The sequence below is a fragment of the Elgaria multicarinata genome, chromosome 3 (assembly GCF_023053635.1).
Source record: "Elgaria multicarinata webbii isolate HBS135686 ecotype San Diego chromosome 3, rElgMul1.1.pri, whole genome shotgun sequence".
NCBI classification, from domain to species: domain Eukaryota; kingdom Metazoa; phylum Chordata; class Lepidosauria; order Squamata; family Anguidae; genus Elgaria; species Elgaria multicarinata.
The window spans coordinates 23563786-23573065 of record NC_086173.1 but is presented as its reverse complement, the minus strand read 5'-3'; positions in this window follow the sequence as shown (position 1 = coordinate 23573065).

The window sequence follows — 9280 nt, the reverse complement described above, 5'->3', positions numbered from 1 at the left end:
ATATCACCCGATTCCATAGGGTCTCCTGAGTCCTGACCCTCTGTGTAGCATTTTTAGTGGGCTGGGGGGGTGGGGTGGCCTGGGAAGAAGGGGTTGGGAAATTACACTTACATCAGCACCATTGAATGAGCTGACATCTGGATCCAGCCCATAGAGTGCAGTATTGCCGGTCACACTTGTGAGAGATAGTTTGTCCAGGATACAAATTAAAGTACTTTCCCCCCTCCCAAATCCCCACCAATTTACAAAACCAGTTTGCCAGAGACCCTGGCAGGTGGACACATGCACAAATGAGCGTATATATTGCAAGAAATGATGGCTCTGCAAATATAACTTCTGAGAAGCTGTCATCTGCCTTGGTGTGCAAGCCTCAGTCTGGACAAGAAATCTTCGGTGGAGGAGAAAAGGGACGCGGCTGCCTTGCTCGGCTGATGTGCTTGGGATTCTGGTCAGGCCTAGCAGCTGGCAGACAGGAATCGCAGAGCCATTTATCCTTGAGCAGCAGGTCTTGAAAGGGCTTCCCTTCTTCCAAGAGATCAAGGAGCAGATAAACTCGCCTGCTGCAGCAGAGGGCACCAGAGGAGGGAGGCGAGTGCCACAGACTGGATAATCTGATTCAGAAGTGAAAACTTCTGAGGTCTGCCCCAGCTGTTGCAAAGAAGGGAGGAAGCACTCTGTTCACACATCATGTATGAAGCTCCTTTGAAGAGGGGCTGAATCCAGGGCTGGGCTGGCCACTGGGCAGGCTCCGCTTTTGTCCCCGCTCTCAGGCATGCTGTGTATCTAGGGTGACCATATGAAAAGGAGGACAGGGCTCCTGTGTCTTTAACAGTTGTATTGAAAAGGGAATTTCAGCAGGTGTCATTTGTATATATGGAGAACCTGGTGAAATTCCTTCTTCATCACAACAGTTAAAGTGCAGGAGCTATACTAGAGTGACCAGATTTAAAAGAGGGCAGGGCACTTGCAGCTTTAACTGCTGTGATGAAGAGGGAATTTCACCAGGTTCTCCATACATACAAATGACACATGCTGAAATTCCCTTTTCTATGCAACTGTTAAAGATACAGGAGCCCTGTCCTCCTTTTCATATGGTTATCCTAGTGTATCTAATAGGGGTGTGCACGGACCCCCCGCTCCGCTTCACTTGCAGATCCGCGATTTTCGGAGCGGGCCGCTCCGCCCACTTCCGCTCCGCTCGGAGCTCCAGATCCGGATCGGAGCTCCGTTTTTTCCCCCATAGGGTTGCATTGAAAGCTAAAAAATTATACAACTTTTTTTCTGTTCAAGTTAGAAACCTCACGTTTGGCACCATGACACCTCATGGGGTATACACACGCACGCCATGTTTCAAGGCAATCCCATCATCCCCTGATTTTTGGGGAATTTATGAAAATTGGGCACCCCATTCAGACCCCTTGGGATAGCTCTGTCAATTTGTATGTTAGAAACCTCAAATTCGGCACCATGATAGCTTATCCAAGTGTCCACATGGACGCCAAGTTTCAAGGCAATCCCATCATCCCCTGATTTTTGGGGAATTTTTGAAAATCGGGCACCCCATTCACACCCCTTTCCATAGCTCCGTCAATTTGCACGTTAGAAACCTCAAACTCGCCACCATGATAGCTTATCCACGTGTCCACATGGATGCCAAGTTTCAAGGCAATCCCATCATCCCCTGATTTTTGGGGAATTTTTGAAAATTGGGCACCCCATTCACACCCCTTTCCATAGCTCCGCCAATTTGCACGTTAGAAACCTCAAACTCGCCACCATGAAAGCTTATCCAGGGATATATACGCACGCCGAAACTCAAGGCAGTCCCATCATCCCCTGTTTTTTGGCAGGGCTTAAACCTGCAGACCTCTCAATGGGGCCATTTCAAAGGAAATCCCATGAATTGGGGAGTAGAGATCAACCTATATGAATCTTCTTCCACACTTGAAAAATGGATTTGGAACTTGAGCACAGGAAGGACTTCTCCCCTGAGTCAAAGCCAGACACACACAACATCCCTGCAAGGCGGGCAGGGGAGGAGAGAGGGAAGGCAGGCAGGCAGGCAGCAGACATTTCTGGGGGCATAAGGAAGTGAGCCAAAGATAAGCCAGTAATGCATATAAAATGGAATAAATAAATAAATAAATAAATAAACGAAGGAGGGGTGGAATTAAAAGCAGCAGTGTTGCTGAATTATTATTATTATTATTATTATTATTATTATTATTATTATTATTTATTTATTTATATAGCACCATCAATGTACATGGTGCTGTACAGATAACACAGTAAATAGCAAGACCCTGCCGCATAGGCTTACAATCTAATAAGTTGTAGTAAACAATAAAGAGGGAAGGAGAATGCAAACAGGCACAGGGAAGTGTAAACAGGCACCGGGTAGGGAGAAGCTAACAGGATAGAGTCAGAACAAACTCAATATTTGAAGGCTATAGGGAAAAGAAAAGTTTTTAGCTGAGTTTTAAAAGCAGTGATTGAGTTTGTTGTTCTCAAGTGTTCTGGAAGAGCGTTCCAGGCGTAAGGGGCAGCAGAAGAAAAAGGACGAAGCCGAGTAAGGGAAGTGGAGGTCCTTGGGCAGGCGAGAAGCATGGCATCAGAGGAGCGGAGAGCACGAGCGGGGCGATAGTGTGAGATGAGAAAGGAGAGATAGGCAGGAGCTAGACCGTGAATAAACAACAAGAAGAACTTTTTTAAAAAGGCTATATCTTTCTTTTACCAGTAATAGGGGGACGAGCCAGGGGGAGAGGGAAGCAGCTGCCAGTTCAGCTCAAGAAAGCCATTGCTTCACCAACAGCTCTGAGAAGAACTTGAGAAGTAAACGCTCACTTCAACTCATAATAGACATCGCTCCACCACTAAGAGAGAAGTAGAACGCTCACTTCGACTCATGATAGGCATTGCTCCACCGGGTTACTCTCTTTGGAAGGCTCTGATGGCCTTCCAGTACAGGAGAGAGTGGGGGCACGTCCACAATGAGATGCCCTAGGGGAGCTCATCCCCTTGCACCACATCTTTTCAGTTGTTCCCCAAAGTTAGGGTGGGTAGCAGTGCTCTCTTATTATTGGCTTAGTATATGATTTCAGGTTGTGTTTGTGCATTTGGTGGGGCTACTGTGTTAAAAAAAACACTGGGAAAAGTCCGTTCAGATTAAGAAAGAGAAGTTTCCCAGAATCCCAAGTTACCCGTTTTGCCTATGCCCTCCTCTAACTTTGGGATCATGTGATCATGACCGGGAGCTGACTCTGCCCCTCAGCCCTTTGAAAAAGGTATTTTTCCTGCCTATTTTTTAAAAAATTCTAGTGCGCGACCCGCACCACGCAGAGAGGTGAGAGTAGTCTCAAAATGACCCCCATCCACGACTCTCTGTGCACAAGAATTTTCAGAACGATAGCTTAAAAATCAACCCAGTTATTCCCAATTCTTTTCCTCAATGCAATCCTATGGGCGAAAAACACCGTTTGACCCGCGCTGTCCGTTTGTTTACCCGGTTTTTAAAAAATTCTAGCACGCGACCCGCACAACGCAGAGAGGTGAGAGTACTCTCAAAATGACCCCCATCCACGACTCTCTGAGCACAAGAATTTTCAGAACGATAGCTTCAAAAACAACCCAGTTATCCGCGATTATTTCCCGCAATGCAATCCTATGGGCGAAATGTTTTCAAGATGGCGATCGGAGCGGTCCGCCTGAAAGAGGAGCTCCGAAAAATGGCCGCTTCTCTTCGCCTTGCTTCTAGGGGTCCGCGGTCCGCTTCTACTCCGCCTCTGGGTAAGGCGGAGCAGGCCAATTCGCTACTGCTTCTCCGCTCCTAATCGGAGCGGAGCACATGCCTAGTATCTAATACTCGATCGTACAGTAACTGGCAGACAGAAAGATCAGCTTCCTCACTTTGCTACTGTAGCTGACATTGGCACTCTGATTTACTGAATTAATTCTGAAAGTCATACTGTTTGGATGCTAGTTTGGAATGACATTCTGGCAAATGTATAGATTCATGCCACTGACATGTATCAATACGAGAGGGAGAGAGAGATAACCTTTCTTTCCATAGCTTCAAAAATCATGCAGTTGCAACATGTGGAGAGAGGATCAGGTTTGTGCTCACTTCTCCCTTCATGTAGATCTGAAGGCTGGAACAGAGCCTAAACCTGTACATATTATATACACCTGGAGGCTTTGTTCAGAGTAATGCATTGGGGCAAGGGCAGAATGCATATCAGGGGCAATGAGTGCATATGTGTCGATCTTGCCCAGTCCTGGCTCTTCTGACTGGCAGATGAACCCAATCCTCCTAACTGGAGATATCAGGGACTAAACATGGGACCTTCTGCATACAAAGCTGGTGCTCTTCCACTCAGTTATTTTCCACTTCCCCATGGTCACCTAATTGCCCTTTCTCCTTTCAGGGCTGGCTTGGAGGTAAGCAGTTCTTCTTCATAAAGTGTGGGAGGTGAAGAGGTGACAAAAAGTCAGGGCTGGAACCAAAGTGAGGTAAGATGAAGACTTTGCCGAGGTGCTGGAGCAGCAAAGGCTAGGGTATTGCTCCAAGAGTGCACCAGAATCCTCATTTTGCACAGAGCACCTGAGGAGGTCAGAGACATTGACGAGTTCACACAACACAATAAGCCAGAGTATGGGTTGTTGTGTTGTGTGAATCCAGCCATATTAACAAACCCTGGGTTATCTGCATGGTGAACAAACCATAATTTGTTAGCACTGCTGGGCTCATACAACACGATAACCTACAATTCAACAACAAACCACAATTCAACGATAATACATACTCAATCCATACTGTGGCTTAATTGTATGAACCTTGTGAGAGAATTCTCACTTTGCACACTCTCCTTGTTCCAGGTTAAAGTATGTGGGGGGGATTAAAGAATGTCTTGCTTGACAGCCCACAAAATCCCAGAGGAAGCAGCACCAGCAAAGAGTGTTTCCTTTTTATTTCCTGTTTGCAGCAACCTCAAAACAAAACTTTCTAGAAAGGCTCCTCCTAGTGGCTCTTTTACTCCTCAGCCCTTCACCTGAGGAGGAAGGGAGGAGGATAAGGAGGGGTGAACACAGATCAACATCTCAGAAATAAGGGGCACTTTGGAACTGAGGTGTCTGAAATGAGGGACGTCCATTTTACTCTGAGAGAGGTGGGAAGAGTGGAAATGAGGAACATCCATTATAATCCTGCGAAACCATGATGCTTTGCTGTAAAGGATGACCCTTTAAAATGAGAAATGTTCCTTTAAAGAAGGAACATCTGGTAACCCCAAAGAGGAGTAACATATTACTCCAACACTGGAGAACTAAAAGGTGCTATCGTCATAAATTGTAGGGAGGAAGGATAAGGTATAGACTATTGGATCTTTCTGATTCATGTCAGGACTTTTGGGAGGGGGAGGAGAGGATTTCGGCTATTAATCTGCTGTTTTGGCATGGAACTCAAAATTTTACACAATTTTGCATGAAAAGAAAAAAGCGGTTTCCCTAGATAAACAAGATCTTGCAGAAACAAAATGTGTAGATTGCTCTGGGTTCAAACCATGCTGCTAAAAATGTTTGGAATTCACACAAGGCAAGGATACCACGTTGCTTCCTGCTTGCAAAGGATCCAAATGAGTTACTCTTATCCTATTTACAGATTACAGATTACAACTAAGGCTTTGTAATAGAGAAGGCTGATCTGGGCAGGATCTACACTACTGCTTTATTTATTTATTATTTATTTATTTATTACATTTTTATACCGCCCAATAGCCGAAGCTCTCTGGGCGGTTCACAAAAATTAAAATCATCATAAAACAACCAACAAGTTAAAAATACAAATACAAAATACAATATAAAAAGCACAACCAGTATAAAACCACGCAGCAAAATTGATATAAGGTTAAAATACAGAGTTAAAACAGTATAATTTAAATTTAAGTTAAAATTAAGTGTTAAAATACTGAGTGAATAAAAAGGTCTTCAGCTGGCGACGAAAGGAGTACAGTGTAGGCGCCAGGCGGACCTCTCTGGGGAGCTCATTCCACAACCGGGGTGCCACAACGGAGAAAGCCCTCCTCCTAGTAGCCACCTGCCTCACTTCCTTTGGCAGGGGCTCACGGAGAAGGGCCCCTGTAGATGATCTTAAGGTCCGGGTAGGTACATATGGGAGGAGGCGTTCCTTCAAATAACCTGGCCCCAAACCGTTTAGGGCTTTAAATGTCAATACCAGCACTTTGAATCGGGCCCGGACCTGGACTGGCAGCCAATGAAGTTGTAAAAGGACTGGCGTAATGTGATCTCGCCAGCCAGTCCCTGTTAGTAAACGGGCTGCCCTGTTTTGTACCAGCTGAAGCTTCCGGACCGTTTTCAAAGGCAGCCCCACGTATAACGCATTGCAGTAATCCAAACGAGAGGTTATCAGAGCATGGATAACTGTAGCTAGGCTATCACTGTCCAGATAAGGGCGCAGTTGGTATATCAGCCTAAGCTTTAAAGCACTTTATAACAGTTTTGACAACTATTGGGGCCCAGGACACACTCCATATACCATTTTCAAAACTGTTATAAAGCACTTTAAAGCGCTTTAAAGCAGTAGTGTAGATCCGGCCCTGTGGGAAGTTGATATAGGTAGAGTGACCATATGGAAAGGAAGACAGGGGTTGCAGTTGTGTCGAAAAGGGAATTTCAGCAAGTGTCATTTGTATGCATACAGCCCCTGGTGAAATCCCCTCTTCATCACGACAGTTACAACGTGTATCTGTCTAAAACGACCAGATACAAAAGAGGGCAGGGCTCCTGCAGCTTTAACCGTTGTGATGAAGAGGGAATTTCACCAGGTGCTGCATGCATACAAATGACACCTGCTAAAATTCCCTTTTCTATACAACTGTTAAAAATACAGGAGCCCTGCCCTCCTTTTCATATGATCACCCTAGATGTAGGGTTCTCTGGCCAATCAATGGGCTGAGTGGAAAGGCAATCAAAGCCTAATTACAAGTTACCAAATGGTGTCTCCAAATTTAAAATACAAACTCAACAGCCATAGATTCTAAATTGGCTAATCAGAATGGGTTGGATACAGACTTACACATATATAGACTAGTTGAAATCAATGGTACAAGTTAATTATGCCTGACTTAAGACCCATTGATTTTAATGGGTCTACTCTAACCAGACTTAAGGTTTTGCACCCCTTGTGTAAGGGAAACTTCCCAGGTAAGAACTGACAATGGAAGTAGAAAGAAGGCAGAAACAAAGGAGTGAAATCTGGTGGACGTATTATGGCAGCAAGAGGCACTAGTGGCTGCAAGAAGAGAAACTGAATAAACAGAAAGAACTGCATTTCAGGCTTATATTAAAAACCAATTTCTATATTAGAAATAACCAATTTTCTATATTAAAAACCAATTTCCAAGAACCTTTGTTTAATGCATTGCTTTTTTCCAAGAAGTGTTTAAGGTAATTGGAAAGCAGGATCATTTCCCATGGTATGGATACTCATCACTCACTTAAGTGGGTGATGCAGGTTTGTATTATTTCAAAAACCTGCAAAACCTATTTGAATGGAAGCAACTGTGGGACAAAAGAAATATGTGTATACATCTTAGGAGCTGAATCGTCTCTCAAGCCACGTTCTACTCTCTTAAAAACGATGGTATGTCTGCAGCCTTAGTGAATAGGCTGCATGTGTCAAATCAGCATTTATTTATTTATTTATTTATTTATTGAATTTATGAGATAAAAAAATGAGTCCAAGGAGCTTTGGGCTTGTGATTTTTGCAGTCCTCTGTAGCAAACCACATTACAAACTATGCGGTGGTTTAAAAACAAATCCACCAATTTCTGATATGGAATGTAGGTCTGATATTTCAGTTTGAGGTTCTAGTAAGGTTCATCTTACTCATCCTTATGTTCACTGACAGTAAACCATATGAGACATTTTCCACAAGCTTCACAAACATCCCAGCTCAACAGACACATGGCCAGTCCAGAAGCTTTTAATGCCTGAGATGCAGGACCAGCCCTACTGTTATGCAGAAGAGGACAGACACCTCATTCATAAGATGCTGGGGTGGGGGGAGGGGCAGCCAGGTATTAGGGGACATAGTTAGTGGACCACGTGGTATGGCCTGCACACAACAGGAGGATGCTATACCATCAGCACTGTAACATAAGATTCAGCTGTCAATCCCATCAGCATCTTTATGAGGAATTGGGAGAGGGGACGGCAACCTTATCCTTTGTCTCGGGCTGCAAATTGATGTGGGCCATCTCATCAAGCCCAACTGTGCCACAAGTATGACCAGCCCCAGCCCCAGCCATCCACTTCTCTGACCATGAAAAGGTAATAATGAACCAAATGACATGCAACTTGCGGTCCTTTAATGGCACTTGAAATCTGCCACCGGAGGCAGCCACCTCACTCTGCCTAATGGTAGGGCCAGGAGCCTTGGGTGGCAGCTTGCCACGGGGAAAACCAAGCCAGATGGAACAGCAGTCGGATGACTTATGGCACATGGAACACTGTGGGACAAGATGGATTAATAGTGTAATCGAGGCTGCCACAATGAGGCAAGGCACTGCTGCATTCATGGCACGGTCTTCTGAGCCTGGCAAATATCAGCCCCCCTTGCGCTCTTTCCCCTTCTTCGCCCCACTCCTTCCCCCCTTTATAAGCAATTGCCTTGGCCTTGACTTTAAACAAAGGGGGCAGCCCATCCATGAACAAGCCAAGAGCAGAGCAGGCAGTGACTTTGCGGTGATTTCAGAACCCCTCAGCCTGTCTGCAAAATCTGCATCCAGCTCCAAAATATCAGCTCATCAGCAGCATCAACCTGACAGATGGGGAGTCCTTGCTATTGGCTGCTAAAGGCACATGCAAACGTTTCCCTTATCAGGACCCGAAAACATGGTCTGCAAAGAATGCAGTCGCGGGGGGATGTCGGCACTTGCAGCCTATTTATGCAAAGGGGTTATTTGTTCATTTTTCAATAGCAGGGGTGGAGAGGGTAGCTTCTACCCTTGGGAGTGAAATTGACTAGTTAGTGGTGCTTAGATAGGCGTTTTATTATTATTATATTTATTTGTATCCCGCCTTTTGCCCAGTACTGGACTTGGAGATTCTCTTGGCAACCTCCAGTCTGTTGGGCAGTCTAGTAAACTGGTGTTAAGCAGGCTACAAACCAAGGCTACGTGGCTCTGTTCCTACCTGGCCACTTATGGCATAACCAAAAGAAAAAAAGAGGAAACACATCACACACACACATACACACACACA